This window comes from Helianthus annuus, chromosome 1 (assembly GCF_002127325.2).
Source record: "Helianthus annuus cultivar XRQ/B chromosome 1, HanXRQr2.0-SUNRISE, whole genome shotgun sequence".
Taxonomy (NCBI): Eukaryota; Viridiplantae; Streptophyta; class Magnoliopsida; order Asterales; family Asteraceae; genus Helianthus; species Helianthus annuus.
Window position 1 is genome coordinate 33,442,938 of NC_035433.2, and position 23,393 is coordinate 33,466,330.

Below are 23,393 nucleotides of genomic sequence, written 5' to 3' on the forward strand. Positions count from 1 at the left end.
AATAAACAGAGTACCGCAGACTTTCTGTCTTGCGGGTCCTGAAACGGGTAAAACCGGGTCGGGGGCCGTGACAGAAATAAGGTGGTATCAGAGCCACTGAGTTAAGCTAATTAAGTATTTAAATAATACTTAATTTTCCTGATTACTATTATGTGATTATGTGTTTATGTGTTTTTAATTGATTATTTGTTAGTTACAGTATGGGTAAACAAAAGTTGCAAGATATCTATCTTAAACAAGATAGATCAATTTACGAGAAAGGAAGTTCATCCAAAACTAAAATTTCAAAGCTCCCTACAATTCCTGAGGAAGGAATATTTGTGCAAAAAGCGAATTACGAAAATCCGCTTTCTCCTAGAAAAAGGAGTAAATCAGGGAAAGGAAAATTAAAAAGGAAATCCTGGATGAAAAATGGGCTAATTTATATATGTTAGCTACTGTAGCAGAAAATGCGAATCTTTAAAAAGTATCTTGAATACAGTACTAGTAATTCGCAGTAAGTAGATAAATAAAACTGAGTTTTCCTGTATTTTGTACAAATAAGTATGCAATAAAACTTCTGTGTTTATTTGGTAAACTTTGTTCCAAAGTTTTAACTTGACATTTTGTGCATTTTGCATATATGCTACACAGCATGAACGAGATCTCTGAAGCTTTTCAGAACCTCAATCTGTACCCAGTAAATATTGAAGTTTCTCATGAATTTACGGGATACGTTGCTGATGTGGATGAACCTGTAGAACTCCCTACTCCACCAGTACCCAAACCAAAAAGAAGGCCAAAGAAAAATTATGTATGGGGAAGCCGGATACGTAAGAGAAGGACAGTTACAAGAACCCCTAAAACTAGTAAACCCTTAGACAAAGGAAAAGCAATTATAATTCAGGAAAACCCTAATCCACAAGAACAGGAAACTGAAGTTAATGAGGTTAGGCAAATGGAAGAGCAGTTTGAACAGTACTCTCAGGAAATAGCAATAGAAATAGGAAAAGATTCTAACCCAACTCAGGTAGAAGTCGGAGAAAGTTCTAATCAAACCAGGAGAGTTACTTTTCAGGATCAAATAGATACCTTACTAGAAAAATGTGAAACTATGCAACCTATCAACTCAGGTATCTTTACCTATCCTGTTGAAAACCCAATACCGATGAACCTTACACCAACAATCACTGAACCAATAGTCCATGACCAACCTATAGAACCAGAAGAATGGTGGACTAACGATTGGCAATTTCAAAACATTGTCAATAGTCCTTACTCGTTTCTTCCACAATTCGACCCAGAACCCCTACCTAATCCACCGATGAGCAATGAAAACCTGGCTGAACTTCGCCATTTTGGTGAAGAGTTAATGGATGCAGGGAATAGAATTAGGGAAATAGGGGGACAGATTGCCTGGAAATATGACGAGAGGGAATTCCGTTTCTGAAATGACGAATAGGAGGGTGGTGAAATAATCCTTGTATAATAGTAAAAGTAAATAGTGAAATCAGTTGTAACATAACAAATAAAACATTGTAAAATATCGGTGTGTATTGATGCATACTATACTGATATGAAATGCAATCGAGAAATCGATAATTTTGGCTTTATGTGTTATAAGTTGTTTAACGAACCAGTAAATGAAGTTAATCACTCGGAGCAACAACCAGAAGATCAATATATGACTAAACAAGATATAGAAAATATGGTTGCCCAAGGAATAGCCAACGCAATTCCAATGTTCGTTGCTGCTATGAAAAATCCAAGTAATCCGCAACCTATTTTACCTAGCAAACATACTACTGAAGATAATTTCAGTAATAGTATCAACAGGGGCAATGACCATATAAATCATGACAATGAATCTCAGCACACCCAGCGCCCTAAGAAGCGAAAGTCTGCAACGCCTGGTTGCACTTTCAAAGAATTTCTTGCTTGTAAAACCGCTGAATTTGCAGGCAACGAAGGAGCAACTGCAACACTGCGATGGTTAGAGAAAACCGAAGCAGTAATTGCAATAAGTAAATGTGCTGACGAAGATCAAGTCATGTATGCCTCAAATTTGTTTAAAGAAGGAGCACTAGAGTGGTGGAACACAGTGCTACAGGCAAAAGGCAGACGGGTAGCATATGCTATGACTTGGGACAAATTTAAAAGTCTTATCGAAAGAAAATTCTGTCCTGAGTATGAAAAGGAACAAATGGCAAATAAATTCCTAAATCATCGAATGACCGGGGTGGATTGTCGTGGTTATACTTCGACATTCTTCGAATACGCGAGAGTGGTACCTAATCTGGCTTCTCCAGAGCCGGTACTCATTTCTCGATATATTTGGGGATTAATTAGCGAAATTCGCAATATCGTTAAAGCTGCGAGACCTCGCACTATTGACGATGCAGTCGAATTAGCTAACACCTTAACTGATGAACTGATCCGTACAAGAGATGAAGATAGGAAGAAAGAATTGGCTCAGAAAATTACCCAAGGATTTAAGGTGGGTAACAGTAATAATTTCAGGAAGAAAGGAGCGAGACAACCTTCCATTCCGCCATTTTGCAGAAATTGCAGAAGGAAGCATTTTGGAAAATGCTATGCAATTTGTGACTTCTGCAAATCTGTGGGCCATAGTGAGGAGAACTGTAAGAAGAAAACTGTAATTTGTTTTCAGTGTGGAGAAACGGGACATTACAGAACCGAATGTCCTAAACTGAACAAAGTCACTGATAACAAAGGCAAAACCGGTGAAGGAACTGTTAAGAAGAATGCCAGAGCCTTCCAGCTAACTACTCAAGAAGCAGAACTCATTCCGGATGTGATCGCCGGTACGTTTTTAGTCCACAACGTCTATGCCAAAGTATTATTTGACTCTGGTGCAAACCAAAGTTTTATTAATACTTCATTCTGTCAAGCTCTTAAGTTACCATTAACTACAGTTAGGCAAATCTTTACAGTCGAAACTGCAGATGGAAATTCCATAGAAATTAATCAGGTTTTGCAAAAAGTAGAAATAGAACTTTCAGGTCATAAGTTTATTGCAAACCTATTACCTATGAAATTAGCTGAGTTTTGTGACACCCCGTTGAAACACGCTAGCTTGGCAGTGGCTGCTTCAACTTTCGGGACGAAAGTTCTTAAAACTTGGGGATAATGTGACACTCGAGGTTTTTCCGAACGAACACCTTGTAATATTTTGTGTATATAAATATTATTAAATGGAAACGTGATCTTTATTTGCTTAACGTGTGTTGTATGTATGTATTATATATATATGTATGTGAGTCGAGACCACGACTCGCAACCGCTTGGTTGCGAGTGGGCCTTTGGGCCGTAACCGGCTTGGGCCGAAACCCCAAGCCCAACCCGAAACATCCCCTTGTATATATCCCACCTTTCCCCCACTTCTTCCATTTTACACACACATACACTTCTACTTTTTCTCTCAACTAAGAAAACCCTCAAACATCATCCCAACCTTCTCCAACTTTCGGATTCAAGCAAGGATCTCGGACAAGATCACCATACGGACACTTCATCTTCCCTCACCTTCTTCCTTTGTTTTCGGCTCCTTCTTCACAAACCGGTTAGTGTGTAATTAATGCCTTGTATGTTTGCTTGAATGATGTGTTTATGAAATAGAAAAGAAAATGTTTGGTTAGGAACATTATGCATGATTCTAGGGTGATTTGTGAAGTAAAATATATGTGAAAACCATTTATGTGTGAATACTTGTGACATGTTTAAATGACTAGAAAATGGTAGTTTACAAGTGTTCATGGCCAATCAAACTATACTTCTTTGTTTCTTGCAAAATGATGATTGATTAACATAAGTTTCGGCTATGTATTGTATGCTCTTTGTTCTTGCAATGTTAATCTTGTTAAAATATGTGATTTTGGATCATAAATATATGGTTAGGTTGACATGAAAACCCTAGAAAAATGATGAACATAGGATGAACTTCTTGAATGTGGTTTGAAGGTTTTAAAAATGGTAAAGTTTGATCTATATGGTCTAATGGTCAAATGAGGAAAAGTGTTTGTAGAAATCTTATTGGTTATTTCCGGATTTGGGCCTGAATTCTTGGTACAAAATGGACTGATGCATCTGCATCATCACGTGTGTATGAAAGGGACAGTTTCCGACTCGCAACCACGGCTTTACGACTCGAGACCACGCCGTTGCGACTCGCAACCAAAGCATGACAAGTCGAAACCACGAGGTTGCGACTCGAAACTACGACGGTTGCGACTCGCAACCAAAACGTGACAACTCGAGACCACGGTTACGACTCGCAACCATAACGTGACAAGCCGAGACCACCTGGTTGCGACTCGAGACCAGCTGGTTGCGAGTGGGCCGTCCACTTTGGTTATTGGGCCATTATGTGACTTGGGCTATCTGTTGACTGGATTATGTGTTGCTGTTGACTGTTTAATTGTTTAGGCCGGTCCAATAACCCAATGACTGTTTACTTGTATGCATGTTACGTACCTGTATGTATTTCACGTGAATGCTTGTATACCGAACCTGACCTATACCGGTAACCATGTTAGGACGTGGTGACCAACGTGATTGACAAGTAACCTAAACCTACCGAGCAACCCAAGGTGAGTTCACAACTTAAAAGCATGCGTCCCGGTGGTTTGGGACACGAGACTAACAACCCTATCCCCTGGTAAAAGGGGATACCATTTACATACCTTCCCTAGTTATTGGGAACAAAACTTACTTTTCCTTCCCGGGTATTGGGAAACCTTTTGGTTAATCACTGTTTATACGGATTGCAACTAACGGCACTAAACGAAACTCTATCACTCAAGTCCCTACTACAAATACCGATTAGTCGCCGGGTTAGGCGAGCGAGTTATTAGTTGATAGCGCTATTTAGGTGTTTACCAGCCTCACACCGTGCCCTGGTTTGGGATCGGTCGTGAACTAATGTACTCAGAAATCCGTCAATGATGATAGAACATTGACATCGGGGCATCCTGCGGATACGCAACGGTTACCTAGTGTTCGGTATTGGAAAAACAGTTTAGTCGCTAACTTTTGGGGTAGCTCCCCAGGGCATGTATAAACGGATAAATTAACCGGTGAAACAAAGTTTTTGGTAATTAAAACTGGACAACTAGTGAACTCACTCAGCATTTTTGTTGACCCCTTACTGCATGCTTTGCAGGTAACCAGTGACGAAGGAGCTTGCAGCTTGGGAACGTGTAGTGTCTGTTCACCCTTGTGCTGGGTGTTACCTTATTTTGAAACATGAACTTTGTCTAAACTACTTTACTTATGCTTCCGCTACTTATTAACTGTTTGAACTTAAAACTTTAAACTCTGAACTTAATATTTGCTAAGCTTATGAATAGCAAGTATTACTTTTGTTATCAACTTAAGTATTCGGTATAATTGGTGGCTGGATCCTGGTCAGTCACGCCCCCGAAGCGGGTGTTATCCGCAGGTGGATTTTGGGGGTGTGACAGATTGGTATCAGAGCCATTGGTTATAGTGAACTTGGTTTTAAAAAGGGGGAAATCTTTTTGGAGAAAACCAGACTATAACCCGTGACTCGTAACGACACTACACTCCAAGTGCAAGGCTCGACACTTTTGACCTCATAGCTCGGACTAGTGTTTACTTGTTTGCTTTATGTTTCCTGTTATGCTATACATATTAGTGTGCCTAAATCAGATAGATACACCTCTCTCTTCTATCTCATTCTCGCTACACTACGACATCGCACTCATACTGTGTTTTCTGGTTATGAAGACAATGAGTGGACGCGGAAGGGGAAACATTAACATGACGCAGGCTCAGTTCACTAACCTGCTCAACACCGTGGCTGCAGCTTTCGCAGCTCACCCTATAGGTAAGCTCGTTGTTTTTAGGATGTTTAGATCCTACCGCCACATCGACTTTTCGCCTCTAAACCTATACGCTTCGCTTCTCACGAACAGGTCAGCATGCACCTGCGCAACCACCAGTGTGTACTTTCAAAACTTTCATGGATTGCAAGCCTCTCCCTTTCAACGGCACTGAGGGTGCCATAGGTCTTCTGCATTGGATTGAGAAAATTGAAGCTGTCTTTGCTGTTTGCGAGTGTCCCACTGCAAATTGGGTGAAATTTGCTACTGCTACGCTTGAAGGAAGCGCGCTTTCTTGGTGGAAGGCGCAGATTCAGATGTTTGGGTTGGAAACTGCAAATGCTACGGCATGGGAGGATTTCAAGGACATGATTAAGGAGGAATACTGTCATCGGGATGACATCCACAAGCTTGAGAATGAGTACTATGAGCTCAAGATGGTTGGGTCAGAGATTGAAACTTACACCAAGCTGTCTAATGATTATGCTGCTCTTTGCCCAAACATGTCTCGACCTATGTATCGAAGAATCGAACTGTATATCAAGGGTTTGGCTCCAGAAATTCGAAGCCATGTAACTTCAGCCAACCACACTACCATTCAGCCGATCGTTCGACTTGCTCACAAACTTACTGATCAGGCCGTAGAGGAGGGCAGGTTGCCCAAAAGGATCAGTGCTACTGTCGGAACTTCTAGTGACAGCAAGCGTAAGTGGGAAGGAAGTCAGAGCAAGGATGCTAACCCCACTCAGGCCCCAGCACAGCAAAGGAAAACTGAAAACAACAAAGGCACTCAGCAACAGGGTGGCTACCGGGGAAACTACCCTAAGTGCAACAAGTGTAACAAGCACCACAATGGGGCGTGTAACAGGGGCCAGTGTCAGCGATGCCACAAGGTGGGGCACGAAGCCAAGGATTGTAGAAGTCAGTTCCCAGCTAGACAGAATCAGCAACAGCCCCAACAGCAACAGCAACAGCAGCAGGGAAACAACCGAGCATGTTTTAAGTGCGGAGCTGAGGGGCACTTTAAAAAGGATTGCCCTGAACTGAATCAGAACCGCAACAATAATCAGGGAGCTGGGAACAACAATCAGAACAACAATGCTGGGAATGGTGCTAGAGGACGGGCTTTCGTGATTGGAGCTGGCGAAGCAAGGAATGACCCCAATGTCGTGGCGGGTAAGTTCCTACTCGATGATCGTTATGTTTCTGTGTTATTTGATTCCGGTGCCGATGCTAGTTATGTATCCCTACGTATTAGTAAGAAGCTTAAGCGTCCGCTTTCGTTACTAAGTTCTCCTCATATCGTCGAGTTAGCTAATGGTAGAAACATCGAGGCCTCACATGTTGTCAAAGGCTGCAAACTAGAGTTGTCTGGTCAGACATTTAGTATCGATCTTTTCCCTGTTACTCTCGGAAGCTTCGACGTCGTTGTTGGTATGGATTGGTTATCCAAGCATCGCGCTGAGATCCTCTGTCAAGAGAAAGCAGTTCGTATTCCTCGCCGTTCTGGCAAACCCCTCATCGTACAAGGTGGCAAAAGTGGAGAAATCTCCGGCGTTATCTCATTCTTGAAGGCCCAGAAGTGTCTACGAAAAGGGCACACCGCTATCTTAGCACTTGTCACCAACACGCAGGAAAAGGAAAAGAGGATTGAAGACTTTCCAGTAGTGCGTGACTACCCTGAGGTATTTCCTGAGGAATTACCTGGACTCCCTCCCCATCGTCAGGTCGAATTCCAAATCGAGCTAGCTCCCGGAGCAGCGCCTATAGCTCGTGCACCTTATCGACTAGCCCCCGCAGAATTGAAGGAACTCTCTATTCAACTACAGGAACTTTTGGATAAAGGATTTATCCGTCCTAGTTCGTCACCCTGGGGAGCACCGGTACTCTTTGTTAAGAAGAAGGACGGCACGTTCCGAATGTGTATTGATTATCGTGAGCTGAACAAGGTTACCATCAAGAATCGTTACCCCCTCCCGCGAATCGACGATTTGTTTGATCAGTTGCAAGGATCAAGCTACTATTCTAAGATTGACCTGCGATCAGGCTACCATCAGTTAAGGGTCCGTAATGAAGACATTTCCAAAACTGCATTCAGAACTCGCTATGGTCATTATGAATTCCTCGTTATGCCCTTTGGAATGACCAACGCCCCTGCAGTGTTCATGGATCTCATGAACCGGGTATGCAAACCCTACCTCGACAAGTTTGTGATCGTGTTTATAGACGACATTTTGATCTACTCGAAAAGTCAGGAAGAGCATGAACAGCACCTACGCCTTATCCTCGAACTCCTCCGCAATGAGCAACTGTACGCCAAGTTCTCGAAATGCGACTTCTGGCTTCGGGAAGTCCATTTCCTTGGGCACGTGGTTAACAAGGATGGAATCCACGTCGACCCTGCAAAGATCGACTCTATAAAGAATTGGCCTACCCCTAAGACTCCGACCGAAGTTCGCCAATTCTTGGGATTGGCAGGTTACTACCGCAGATTCATTCAGGGGTTCTCAAAGATTGCACAACCCCTCACTACGCTCACTCAGAAAGGCGTCACCTACAAATGGAGTGAAGCTCAGGAAACCGCGTTTCAGAAACTAAAGGATAACCTCTGCAGTGCTCCTATTCTCTCGTTACCTGAAGGAACGGACGACTTTGTGGTTTACTGCGATGCGTCTATTCATGGGCTCGGTTGCGTGTTGATGCAACGCGAGAAAGTTATTGCTTACGCCTCTCGACAACTTAAGATACATGAAAGGAACTACACAACGCATGATTTGGAACTGGGAGCAGTGATCTTTGCGCTTAAGATATGGAGGCATTACCTGTACGGTACCAAGTGCACCATTTACACCGATCACAGGAGCCTCGAGCATATCTTCAAGCAGAAGGAATTAAACATGCGACAACGCCGATGGGTCGAACTTCTGAATGATTATGAATGCGCCATTAAGTATCATCCGGGCAAGGCCAATGTTGTGGCAGACGCCCTCAGCCGGAAAGACACTGTACCAAGGCGCGTGCGAGCATTACAACTTACCATCCAGTCTAGTCTTCCTACCCAGATCCGAAATGCTCAGATTGAAGCTCTGAAACCGGAAAACATCAGGGCTGAGTCCCTGCGGGGATCGAGGCAGCAACTAGAACAGAAAGAAGACGGCGCCTACTATGTGGCAGGGCGCATTTGGATCCCACTTTACGGAGATCTACGAGAGCTTGTAATGGACGAAGCCCATAAGTCCCGTTACTCAGTACATCCTGGTGCAGATAAGATGTACCACGACTTAAGAACCACATACTGGTGGCCTGGCATGAAGGCCCACATAGCAGCCTATGTTGGCAAATGTTTGACCTGCGCAAGAGTCAAGATCGAGTATCAGAAACCAGCAGGCCTCCTCCAGCAACCCGAAATCCCGAAATGGAAATGGGAGCAAATTTCCATGGATTTTGTCACAGGATTACCTAGATCTCAACGCGGGAATGATACTATTTGGGTGATAATAGATCGATTAACTAAGTCTGCGCACTTCCTGGCCATTAAGGAAACAGACAAGTTCTCAACCTTAGCAGAAATCTATTTAAAGGAAGTAGTCTCCAGGCACGGGGTGCCAACTTCTATTATTTCCGACCGAGACGCTCGTTTTACTTCCGAATTGTGGCAAGCTATGCACAAATCCTTTGGCTCACGTTTGGACATGAGCACCGCTTATCACCCGCAAACGGATGGGCAGTCTGAACGCACCATCCAAACCCTGGAAGACATGCTTAGAGCATGTGTGATCGATTTTGGCAAGAACTGGGAGAAGCATCTACCGCTGGTGGAATTCTCCTACAACAACAGCTATCACACTAGTATTCAGGCGGCACCTTTTGAGGCATTGTACGGTCGTAAATGCCGATCACCTCTCTGCTGGGCGGAAGTAGGTGACAGTCAACTCACAGGCCCAGAACTAGTGGTAGATACAACGGAAAAGATTTCACAGATCAGACAACGCATGGCGGCAGCTCGTGACCGTCAGAAAAGCTACGCTGACAAGCGTAGGAAACCGTTAGAATTCCAGGTCGGGGACCGGGTTCTACTTAAAGTCTCACCCTGGAAGGGTGTGGTCCGTTTCGGTAAACGGGGCAAGCTGAATCCACGGTATGTTGGACCATTCGAAATTACCGAGAAAATCGGTAAGGTTGCTTATAGATTAAACCTGCCTGCAGAGCTGAGTGCAGTGCACAACGTTTTTCACGTATCTAACTTGAAGAAGTGTTTGTCGGATGAAACACTTGTGATTCCTTTTAAGGAACTGACGATTGATGAGCAGCTACACTTTACTGAGGAACCGATTGAGATCACGGATCGAGAAATTAAAACCCTCAAACGTAGCCAGATACCCCTTGTACGAGTTCGTTGGAACTCACGGCGCGGCCCAGAGTTTACCTGGGAGCGGGAGGACCAGATGAAGTCCAAGTATCCCCAGTTGTTCCCAAACGAAAACCCCAGCACTGAAGCTACAACCGAATTTCGGGACGAAATTCCAAACTAACGGGGGGATGATGTGACACCCCGTTGAAACACGCTAGCTTGGCAGTGGCTGCTTCAACTTTCGGGACGAAAGTTCTTAAAACTTGGGGATAATGTGACACTCGAGGTTTTTCCGAACGAACACCTTGTAATATTTTGTGTATATAAATATTATTAAATGGAAACGTGATCTTTATTTGCTTAACGTGTGTTGTATGTATGTATTATATATATATGTATGTGAGTCGAGACCACGACTCGCAACCGCTTGGTTGCGAGTGGGCCTTTGGGCCGTAACCGGCTTGGGCCGAAACCCCAAGCCCAACCCGAAACATCCCCTTGTATATATCCCACCTTTCCCCCACTTCTTCCATTTTACACACACATACACTTCTACTTTTTCTCTCAACTAAGAAAACCCTCAAACATCATCCCAACCTTCTCCAACTTTCGGATTCAAGCAAGGATCTCGGACAAGATCACCATACGGACACTTCATCTTCCCTCACCTTCTTCCTTTGTTTTCGGCTCCTTCTTCACAAACCGGTTAGTGTGTAATTAATGCCTTGTATGTTTGCTTGAATGATGTGTTTATGAAATAGAAAAGAAAATGTTTGGTTAGGAACATTATGCATGATTCTAGGGTGATTTGTGAAGTAAAATATATGTGAAAACCATTTATGTGTGAATACTTGTGACATGTTTAAATGACTAGAAAATGGTAGTTTACAAGTGTTCATGGCCAATCAAACTATACTTCTTTGTTTCTTGCAAAATGATGATTGATTAACATAAGTTTCGGCTATGTATTGTATGCTCTTTGTTCTTGCAATGTTAATCTTGTTAAAATATGTGATTTTGGATCATAAATATATGGTTAGGTTGACATGAAAACCCTAGAAAAATGATGAACATAGGATGAACTTCTTGAATGTGGTTTGAAGGTTTTAAAAATGGTAAAGTTTGATCTATATGGTCTAATGGTCAAATGAGGAAAAGTGTTTGTAGAAATCTTATTGGTTATTTCCGGATTTGGGCCTGAATTCTTGGTACAAAATGGACTGATGCATCTGCATCATCACGTGTGTATGAAAGGGACAGTTTCCGACTCGCAACCACGGCTTTACGACTCGAGACCACGCCGTTGCGACTCGCAACCAAAGCATGACAAGTCGAAACCACGAGGTTGCGACTCGAAACTACGACGGTTGCGACTCGCAACCAAAACGTGACAACTCGAGACCACGGTTACGACTCGCAACCATAACGTGACAAGCCGAGACCACCTGGTTGCGACTCGAGACCAGCTGGTTGCGAGTGGGCCGTCCACTTTGGTTATTGGGCCATTATGTGACTTGGGCTATCTGTTGACTGGATTATGTGTTGCTGTTGACTGTTTAATTGTTTAGGCCGGTCCAATAACCCAATGACTGTTTACTTGTATGCATGTTACGTACCTGTATGTATTTCACGTGAATGCTTGTATACCGAACCTGACCTATACCGGTAACCATGTTAGGACGTGGTGACCAACGTGATTGACAAGTAACCTAAACCTACCGAGCAACCCAAGGTGAGTTCACAACTTAAAAGCATGCGTCCCGGTGGTTTGGGACACGAGACTAACAACCCTATCCCCTGGTAAAAGGGGATACCATTTACATACCTTCCCTAGTTATTGGGAACAAAACTTACTTTTCCTTCCCGGGTATTGGGAAACCTTTTGGTTAATCACTGTTTATACGGATTGCAACTAACGGCACTAAACGAAACTCTATCACTCAAGTCCCTACTACAAATACCGATTAGTCGCCGGGTTAGGCGAGCGAGTTATTAGTTGATAGCGCTATTTAGGTGTTTACCAGCCTCACACCGTGCCCTGGTTTGGGATCGGTCGTGAACTAATGTACTCAGAAATCCGTCAATGATGATAGAACATTGACATCGGGGCATCCTGCGGATACGCAACGGTTACCTAGTGTTCGGTATTGGAAAAACAGTTTAGTCGCTAACTTTTGGGGTAGCTCCCCAGGGCATGTATAAACGGATAAATTAACCGGTGAAACAAAGTTTTTGGTAATTAAAACTGGACAACTAGTGAACTCACTCAGCATTTTTGTTGACCCCTTACTGCATGCTTTGCAGGTAACCAGTGACGAAGGAGCTTGCAGCTTGGGAACGTGTAGTGTCTGTTCACCCTTGTGCTGGGTGTTACCTTATTTTGAAACATGAACTTTGTCTAAACTACTTTACTTATGCTTCCGCTACTTATTAACTGTTTGAACTTAAAACTTTAAACTCTGAACTTAATATTTGCTAAGCTTATGAATAGCAAGTATTACTTTTGTTATCAACTTAAGTATTCGGTATAATTGGTGGCTGGATCCTGGTCAGTCACGCCCCCGAAGCGGGTGTTATCCGCAGGTGGATTTTGGGGGTGTGACAAGTTTGATGTTGTGTTAGGAATGGATTGGTTAATAGCCAACCATGCTCAAATCATATGTGATAGAAATTCTATAGAAATTCAAGCACCTACGGGAGAGGTAATTAAGATTTCAGGAGATAAACCTCGAAAGCCATTAAAATTCATATCAGTAATGAAAGTTGCTAATTATGAACGGAACCAAGGAATAGTATATATGATTTCCATAATCATTTGTACTAAGGGCAAGGAACTCAAGGAAATTCCTGTAGCTTCAGAATACCCAGATGTCTTTCCAGAAGATTTACCTGGGTTACCACCAGACAGAGAAGTAGAATTTAGAATTCATCTAATTCCAGAAACTACACCGATAGCCAAGGCACCTTATCGATTAGCTCCTACCGAAATGTTAGAATTGAAAAAGCAATTAGATGAATTACTAAGCAAAGGATTTATACAACCTAGTTCATCCCCTTGGGGTGCACCAGTGTTGTTTGTGAAAAAGAAAGATGGATCTATAAGAATGTGTATTGATTATAGGGAATTGAATAAAGTTACAATTAAGAATCGATACCCATTACCTAGGATTGATGATCTTTTCGATCAATTACAAGGAGCTAGGTATTTCTCTAAGATAGATTTAAGATCTGGATACCATCAATTGAAAGTTCAAGAAGAAGACATACCTAAAACTGCTTTCAGAACTAGGTATGGTCATTATGAGTTTACAGTCATGCCCTTTGGATTAACCAATGCCCCAGCTGCATTCATGGACATGATGAACAGAATCTGTAAACCATATTTGGATAAATTTGTGATCGTATTTATTGACGATATACTTATTTATTCCAAAAATCAAGCCGAGCATTGTCAGCATTTGCATGCACTCTTAACTTTGTTAAGAAAAGAAAAGTTGTACGCGAAATTTTCGAAATGTGAATTTTGGTTACAAGAAGTGCAATTCTTAGGCCATATGGTGAATCACGAAGGTATTCACGTAGATCCTGCTAAGATCACAGCAATTACCAACTGGAAGGTTCCACAAACCGCAATGGAAATTAGAAGTTTTATAGGTTTAGCCGGTTATTATAGACGGTTTATTAAGGATTTTTCCAAAATAGCTGTACCATTAACTAAGCTAACCTGTAAAGCCACTAAGTTTGAGTGGGGTCCAAAGCAAGAAGAAGCCTTTGGAATCTTAAAGCAGAAATTAACCAATGCACCAATCTTAGCCTTACCAGAAGGAACAGAAGATTTTGAAGTATACTGTGATGCTTCAAAATTAGGATATGGATGTGTATTGATGCAACGCAAGAAGGTAATTGCGTATGCCTCCAGACAGTTGAAAAAGCACGAAGAAAACTATACGACTCATGATTTAGAACTAGGAGCCATAATTTTTGCCCTTAAGATTTGGAGACATTATCTGTATGGAAGTAAATTTACTGTTTATACAGATCATAAGAGTTTAAGATATATATTCGGGCAAAAAGAGTTAAACATGAGGCAAAGAAGATGGATGGAAGTCTTGAGTGATTATGACTGTGATATTCAATATCACGAAGGAAAAGCTAACGTAGTAGCAGATGCCTTAAGTCGTAAGTACCATGAAAAGCAAAAGCAAGTCCGTGCTCTTAGAATAAATCTACAAGTAGATTTACGGGAACAAGTGAAAGAAATCCAGAAAACGGCAATCAAGGACGAGGCCGAAGGAATGAAAGGTTACCTAAAAGAATTAGAACAAGGAAATGATGGAATTTGGAAATTTCACCAAAACAGAATTTGGGTACCTAAACAAGGAAATTTAAGATCAAAAATCTTAGAAGAAGCTCATAAATCTAGGTATACTGTACACCCAGGAAACAACAAGATGTACCAAGATTTAAAAAGGAACTTCTGGTGGATAGGAATGAAAAAGGACATAGCTGAATATGTATCTAAGTGTTTAACCTGTTCACAAGTTAAAGCCGAACACCAGAAACCCTCAGGGTTACTACAACAATTAGAAATGCCGGTATGGAAATGGGAACTCATAACAATGGACTTTGTTACTAAGTTACCCAGAACCAGAAAAGGTAATGATACAATTTGGGTAATCGTGGATCGATTAACCAAATCAGCTCATTTTCTACCAATAAAAGAAACTTTTAGCATGGAAAGGTTAGCCAAGCTATATGTGGATGAAATAGTATCCTTACATGGAGTTCTGCTCTCCATCGTATCGGATAGAGATAGTCGTTTCACTTCCCGATTTTGGACAAGTTTCCAAGAATCAATGGGAACCCGACTCAACCTGAGTACTGCATATCATCCACAGACCGACGGACAAAGTGAAAGGACAATCCAAACTCTGGAAGACATGCTTCGAGCATGTGTAATTGACTTTGGAGGTAATTGGGATAACCATTTACCATTAATTGAATTCTCCTATAACAATAGTTATCATTCAAGTATTGAAGCCGCTCCATTCGAGGCACTATATGGACGCAAGTGCAGAACACCCGTATGTTGGGCAGAAATAGGAGAAAGTCAATTATCAGGACCAGAAATCGTGCAAGAAACCACAGACAAGATAACTCAAATCAAGGGAAGATTGAAAACAGCCAGAGATCGTCAGAAGAGCTACGCCGACAATCGTCGCAAACCACTTGAATTCCAAATAGGAGACAAAATACTACTAAAAGTATCTCCTTGGAAAGGTGTAGTAAGATTCGGTAAGAAAGGAAAACTGAGTCCCCGATATGTTGGACCATTTCTAATAATTCAACGAATCGGGCCAGTTGCCTATCGCTTACAGCTACCAGAAGAACTAGCTGGAGTACATGATGTATTTCATGTATCCAATCTCAAGAAATGTTTATCAGATGAATCTCTGGTAGTACCTCTTCAAGACATAGAGGTAAATGAGAAGCTGAAATTCATAGAAAAACCTTTACAAATAGAAGACAGGAAAATCAAGTTTCTCAAACATAAACGACTGGTATTAGTCAAAGTCAAATGGAATTCAAAAAAAGGACCAGAATACACTTGGGAGCTGGAATCAGAAATGAAACGCAAATATCCTCATCTATTCCAGTGAATCTCGAGGACGAGATTTTTCCTAAGGTGGGGAGGATGTAACAACTCTCATTAAATTTTAAATAATTAGGATAGTAATTAGCTATTAAGAAAACCCTAATTGAGACACCCAAGTAATTCTGCACTAACCCTAGAATTTCCAGAACCATCAGAATCAGGATCTGGGCCCCTAAAACTCAGGGGGGGGCAAAACCCTAATAACGATTATCTTCATAACTTATTATAAAAATCGAAATTTATAAAACTATCGACACAGCAAGCCTACATGCACGAAGGGCTACCCTATGAAAATAGGGTGGTCACTCGCGTAGCGCGACGGCAAAGGGGGTACCCCTCGCGCTACGCGACGGTGTCAAAAATTCAGTATAAATAGCAGGGGTTGGGACTTGAATTTTGGCATTTGAACGACGAGAATCGGAGTCACATAGGCCGAGTTATAAGCAAAACAGTCCAACACACACACACACTATCGAGGTGCTGCTGCAAAACAGGGTAACTAGTCGATCGCTATTACGATTCAGTTTCCGGGATCAATATACCCAAAGAGTGTCTAAGTGCCGCCCGCATTGGGCTATGCTTTATCGTTGTCGATAATTCGATAATGAGCCGAAGCATTGTACTTTGTCGTTGTCGATAATTCGATATACGAGTTGAAGTACTATACTTTATCGTTTGTCATTTTGATAAATGAGCCGAAGTATTGCACTTGGACATTCATTGTCACAATTGATCTCGGAGAATTATCATAATCGTTGTATTGATCAGTAATCCTGTTTTGTGTGCTTTATTGTGAAATTAGGTTAACAGGAATTAAATCTAAATTCTATCAACACTAAATCTGCAATGTGAGTTATTCTCTTTTTATAAATTCTTTTATCACAGTTTGTGATCGTTTACAATACTCCAAAGTATTTTCAGAATTATAACTTACAGTGATTAAGTTTATGTGAATCACCAAATTACAGCCGGTATGTGGGGTATTGTATACATTACTTGATAATCGTCACCATTGGGGCAGCCATTGGGTGATATGACCATAATCACAGATACCATTGGACGTAAGGGCCAATGGATCGAGTGGTAAAGTACTGTGGGTAGTTGGTTGATATCAGGATACATTGTAAAAGATCTTATCACTGTGAATTATAACAAATGTGTCATTTTCAGAAACTAGAATAATTCACTCAGTATTTCCCCGCTGACAAAATCTTTTTCAAACCTATTTCAGGTGATCTGCTGTAATTCAGGAAAAATGCAGGGGAAGCATTTCAAGCTTAAGATAGTGGCTCAATATAAAATAAAGAATTATGTTTTATTAATAAAATCTTGTTATTGTAAATTATCCGGGATTGTATCCCGAATTGTGAAATAAAATAAATCGGGAAATATTTTAACTTAGCCGATCCTGTGAAATAAATTTTCCGCTGCTAAAATAAACAGAGTACCGCAGACTTTCTGTCTTGCGGGTCCTGAAACGGGTAAAACCGGGTCGGGGGCCGTGACATAAACCCTAGTTCACAAGCAAGCTTCAAATTGACAAGGAGATTAGGCTCAAATCCGATGCATGAACTCGTTTTCTTGACAATCTATCCCTAGCAAGCATGTGGTAAGTTGTAATTTGTGATTTAATAATCTTGCTATGAAGTGGGTTATGATCAATCCACGAAATTGTATGAGATTGAGCATGAATATGTGTTAGAATCATCATATGGAACATGTGTTGTGTATGATTTTGATTAATTTCATGTTTAGAAGTAAAACCCATTTGGGATGATGAAGGGAGTGAATCACCATGTCCAATAATTGTGTAAATTGTGATTTAGTATGTTGTATGTGATGAATTATTTTAGATAAGTTGATTAGGACATGAATTAAATGGATGTTTAGTTGAATTTGATGAATGAAGAATACAACATGGAGGATCATGCATGAATGGGTTGTACATTGTACTAAGATAGTGGTACGCACACCAAGTGTTTGATGAAATGCCTAGGTGAGCTTAATAGAGGAAATTGTATGTAAGTAAAAGATGAATATATGTGGGATGTGAAAATGATGTATTTGATAGTAAACTAACATGAGAAGTGTGTTTGGATATTGTTCGTGTGGATATTATGTTGAAATGATGTTGGGATAGCTTAGTATGGGTTAAAGCGTTAGTTGTGAAAATATGAGAATGCTAGCGTGGGTGGAATGGATTATGTATGTATATGTGTATATGTATACAAGTAAGTGATCATGTAGTTGTAGATGTCATACAATATGAGGTTATGTCGTAAGTTATATGTTAAACCGTTGACTTCTGGAAGTCAATTATGCGTCTACACATAAGAAGCATGACTTGAATTGTTGTCGTACAGGTAGGTTCATAGGAAGTCGTATGGAACGTGTTATGTTAATACGCATTATTTGAGATGACATGATGAATTACGTTAGTTTGAAAGGATATGAAATTGATTATATGTCTCATGCTTGTTAGTTGTGACTAAAGGAAGTCAAATGTGAAATATGCGGTTGATATGATCATTAACATGTACAATGATGTATGCTAATGAAAATGTAATTTGGTGACATGAAAGTATAGGAGTCATGTCAAGACGGACTCAAGCATGAAAGGCTAACGGGTCAAGAGGAGGCAAGGAATCGGATACGAACCCGGATGCACAAGGTAAGTGATTTCCGTAATCACTTCGTAGTACAAGTAAGTAATAAAGTGTTGTAATGAATTAAATATGATGTTTGAAGTCAAATATGTGTTAAAGTCTTTCGTCGTAAATGATGGGTTTAAGGTTGACCAAAATGCCCATGATGGGTATTTTGGGGTAAACGAACTTAAAAGTGGTTTAGAAGCAAGTTATTCGATTAGAGTAATGTTTTGGACAAGTATGGAAGTGGGGATGATGGTTTGGTCAGTCATAGACCAATTAATGCGCGAATACCCTTAACGGGTCAAATAGTTAGAAAATAGTTAAGTCGAATGTATGTAAGTTAAGGATTTCCGTAATCCGGAGGTAAGATTTTAAGTTCATATGACAGAATGTGAATTTACAAGCATGTAGGAAGAAACGGGAGGTCAAACGGGTAAACGGTTCAAAAGTTACGTGCGTTTTAGTGCGTACGGACGACGAAACGAACCTGCAGAAAACTGCAAAAACTAGAGGGCGTCGCCGACGGGTAGGGGGCCCAAAGGTGGGATCCTAAAGAATATGTAGTAATATGGTACCCAAAGGTGGGATCCTAAAGAATATGTAGTAATATGGTACCCAAAGGTGGGATCCTAAAGAATATGTAGTAATATGGTACCCAAAGGTGGGATCCTAAAGAATATGTAGTAATATGGTACCCAAAGGTGGGATCCTAAAGAATATGTAGTAATATGGTACCCAAAGGTGGGATCCTAAATAATATGTAGTAATATGGTACCCAAAGGTGGGATCCTAAAGAATATGTAGTAATATGGTACCCAAAGGTGGGATCCTAAAGAATATGTAGTAATATGGTACCCAAAGGTGGGATCCTAAAGAATATGTAGTAATATGGTACCCAAAGGTGGGATCCTAAAGAATATGTAGTAATATGGTACCCAAAGGTGGGATCCTAAAGAATATGTAGTAATATGGTACCCAAAGGTGGGATCCTAAAGAATATGTAGTAATATGGTACCCAAAGGTGGGATCCTAAAGAATATGTAGTAATATGGTACCCAAAGGTGGGATCCTAAAGAATATGTAGTAATATGGTACCCAAAGGTGGGATCCTAAAGAATATGTAGTAATATGGTACCCAAAGGTGGGATCCTAAATTAAGAATTTCCTTAAGTAGATACGTATGAAGGTATGTATGTATGTATGTGTGAATATAAGTGGTATGTATGAATGAATGTATGTATGTATGTATGTAGGTGTGTATGTAGGAAGTATGTGTATGTGTATATATATATATCCAAGTGAGTATGTACGAAAGTGTGTGCACGTATGTAGGGTTGTGAGAAGGCATGTAATAGGTATGTATGTAGACATGTATGCATGTATGTATGTAGGTATGCACGTATGTAGGAACGTACGTATGAATGTAGGTACGTGGGTTTGTAAGTAGTTATGTGTGAACGGATGCACATATGTAAGTATGTATGAAAGTATATACGCATGTATTCAATGAAATTGAGTATTGACGATAGTAATAATGTGCCTTGTGAACGAAGTGTAACGCAGGTAAAATGAGAAAGTCTCACCACGGAATGTACGATCAGATGGAAAGCTGGGATGTAAAGAATTAACGGAACAAAAGTAAACGTGAATAAATCTTGTATGTTTATAATGCGTACTAATGTTATGAATTTAATGTGGTGAGCGCAGGTAGTACGAGTCATGAGGATCATCAAGGAACAGAGATCGAGGATCGAGTCACTAGTGAGATTGTACGGGAAGTTGATGTATATAATGTAGTAAACATAAGCTATGTTTTTACTTAGTAAATAAGTCGATTGATGGATTTATGTGAAAGAGTTATGTTAAAGTTAATTTTTAAATAAGTTAAGGTGTTTATAATGAAAGAAAGTTTATGGCTTGAACTTCCGCTGCGACTTTTAGTCAAATACGTATTAGGGTCTTACAAAAGGAAAGTGTGCATCCCAATTACCACCGAAATCTATGACACACGAGCAAAGCATGTCTTCAAGAGTACGCATCGTTCTTTCAGTCTGACCGTCGGTTTAGGGATGGAAAGCGGTACTTAGGTTAAGCGTAGTACCGAGAGCGGATTGAAACGTTTCCCAAAGACGCGAGCTAAACTGACCATCGCGGTCATAGATGATGTCACGAGGTGTACCGTGTCGACAGATAACTTCGTTGGTGTAGATTTGGGCTAATTTTTCTACCTTGAAGTCTTCTCGTATTGGCAGGAAATGAGCAGATTTAGTCACGGTCAACAATAACCCAGATACTATCGTGACCCGAGGTTGTACGCGGGAGTTTCGTGATAAAGTCCATGGCTATGCTCTCCCATTTCCACATCGGGATCTCGGGTTGCACAAGCAAGCCAGAGGGTCTTTGTTGTTCGGCCTTTACTTTCGACAATTTAGGCATTTCGAAACATAAATTGCGATATCCTTCTTCATTCCCGGCCATCAGTATTGTAAACGAAGGTCATGATACATCTTGTCGGCGCCGGGATGAATGGAATATCGGGACTTGTGGGCTTCATCCAACAGGATTTGTCGCAAGTTAGTGCATTTGGGAATCCAAATTCGGTCTAAATAATGGAATATCCCATTCGATTTATTCACTAACTGCTCGCCGTTATGATAAATCCTTTCCTTCTTCAAAGTGCATTCGGTAAAACAAGCATGTTGAGCGTCACGGATAAGAGTTTCGAGATGGTGCTGGGTGTGAACATTACGAACGCTATGCAGATAGCTTCGTCTGCTGAGGGCGTTGGCAACGACATTTTCTTTGCCAGGATGATAACGAATCTCACAGTCGTAATCGTTGAGAAGTTCTACCCATCGGCGTTGGCGCATATTCAGTTCTTTTTGGCTGAAGATGTGTTGTAGGCTCCTATGGTTGGTGAAGACCGTACACTTGGTACCGTAAAGGTAGTGTCGCCAAATTTTCAACGCAAAAATAACTGCACCTAGCTCGAGGTCGTGGGTTGTATAGTTCTTCTCGTGGATTTTGAGCTGACGAGATGCATAAGCGATAACCTTGTCCCGTTGCATGAGAACATAACCAAGGCCAAGTTTGAGGCATCACAATAGACAATGAAGTCATCGTTTCCGTCGGGTAAAGCGAGAACGGGAGCATTGCAGATCATATGCTTGAGAGATTGAAAGGCAGTCTCTTGTTCAGTTCCCCAAACAAAAGGCTTGTCTTTATGCGTCAAGGAAGTAAGCGGGACAGCGATTTTCGAGAAGTCGACGATGAATCGACCGTAATAGCCCGCCAATCCAAGGAATGAACGAACATCGGATGGTGATTTTGGAGTAACCCAACTCTTAACAGCTTCGATCTTCGCGGGGTCAACGTGAATACCTTAACTATTAACGATATGACTGAGGAATTGTACCTCCTCTAACCAGAATTCGCACTTGGAGAACTTGGCATAGAGTCGATTCCCCTGGAGTAACTCGAGAACGAAACATAGATAAGGATATAATCGATGAACACGATGATGAAGCGCTCAAGAAATGGTTTGCACAGATGGTTCATCAAATCCATGAAAAATGCAGGTGCGTTGGTGTTGGTGCACTTGTGTCTGTACTTTGTCTGTATTTTGTTATGATATAAAACGATGTCTTTTGTTAGTCTTGTTTACGTCTTATGTTTGTTATATGTGTGTTTGATGTAAGTTTGACCAAGTCAACCATCCTCCTGGTTTGACTTGGCCAAACAGTTAACACATGGTTTTGTAATATGTTTGTGTCGAAGGATGAGTCATCGAAGGATTGTTTATATCCTTCGATGAGCTCGAAAGATAAGCCTTCGATGTATCTTAATGGACCTCGAAGGATATCATCCTTCGAGGTATATGTGGTCCTTCGACAGGTTTCAGTTCGACAGATGATCTTTCGATCAGTCTATCTGATCCTTCGACCAGACGATCTGTGATGAGTATATATAGTCATGTAATGTGTTCACTTCATTATGTGAGTGAACTTAGTCTTGTAGAGAGCGTATTTTCAGTTTGGTCAAGGGCTGTAACCGTGTCCACTGAAATACAAGAGAAAACTTTGATATCTTGTGTGTCTACCTTTCTCTTTGTAGCTTGTGTTCTCATATAAACTACCGGTTTGCATTCTAGCTTGGATTCCGCACTTGCTAGTGTGTTAAACATAACAAGGATAAGGTATAACCTAGACCTCCGGGGGACCTACAGTTGGTTAGACCAAAGGGCATTACGACGAATTCATAATGGCCATAGCGGGTTCCGAATGCGGTTTTCGGTATATCTTCCTCCTGAATGCGTAATTGGTGATAGCCTGAGCGTAAATCGATCTTCAAGAAACATGTAGCACCTTGTAATTGATCAAACAAATCGTCAATTCGGGGCAGGGGATAGCGATTCTTGATTGTCAGCTTATTCAACTCCCTATAATCGATGCACATCCGGAACGACCCATCCTTCTTTTTGACAAAAAAGGACTGGTGCGCCCCAAGGCGAGGTGCTAGGGCGAATAAAGCCTTTGTCAAGTAATTCCTGGAGTTGGCTCGAGAGTTCGCACATTTCGGACGTAGCGAGGCGATAAGGAGATTTAGCAATAGGGTTGGCTCTGGGAATGAGGTGAGGTCAATACGAAAATCAATATCACGGCTCAGGGGTAAACCAGGTAGATCATCAGGAAATACGTTAGGAAACTCACAAACAACTGGAACATTTTCCACTAATGTCTTTCCTTCCTTTTTCTCTGCTACTACAATGTGCGCCAAGTAAACTTGGTATTCCTTGCGGAGATACTTGCTAGCCTGGACACACGACATGAGTTGGAGTTTCTTCAAAGCGACTTCACCATAGACACACAATTGATCACCATTAGTGAGTGAGA

The 23,393-nt window shown here is 41.2% G+C and overlaps 1 long non-coding RNA gene across 1 annotated transcript; it reads left to right on the forward strand.

Moving 5' to 3' along the window:
- Positions 1-17,372: 17,372 nt before the first annotated feature.
- LOC118492388 lies at positions 17,373-20,251 on the forward strand. The gene is made up of 3 exons (XR_004893534.1): positions 17,373-17,459; positions 18,438-18,521; positions 20,209-20,251. It is a non-coding gene; the product is annotated as an uncharacterized LOC118492388 (long non-coding RNA).
- Positions 20,252-23,393: the final 3,142 nt, after the last annotated feature.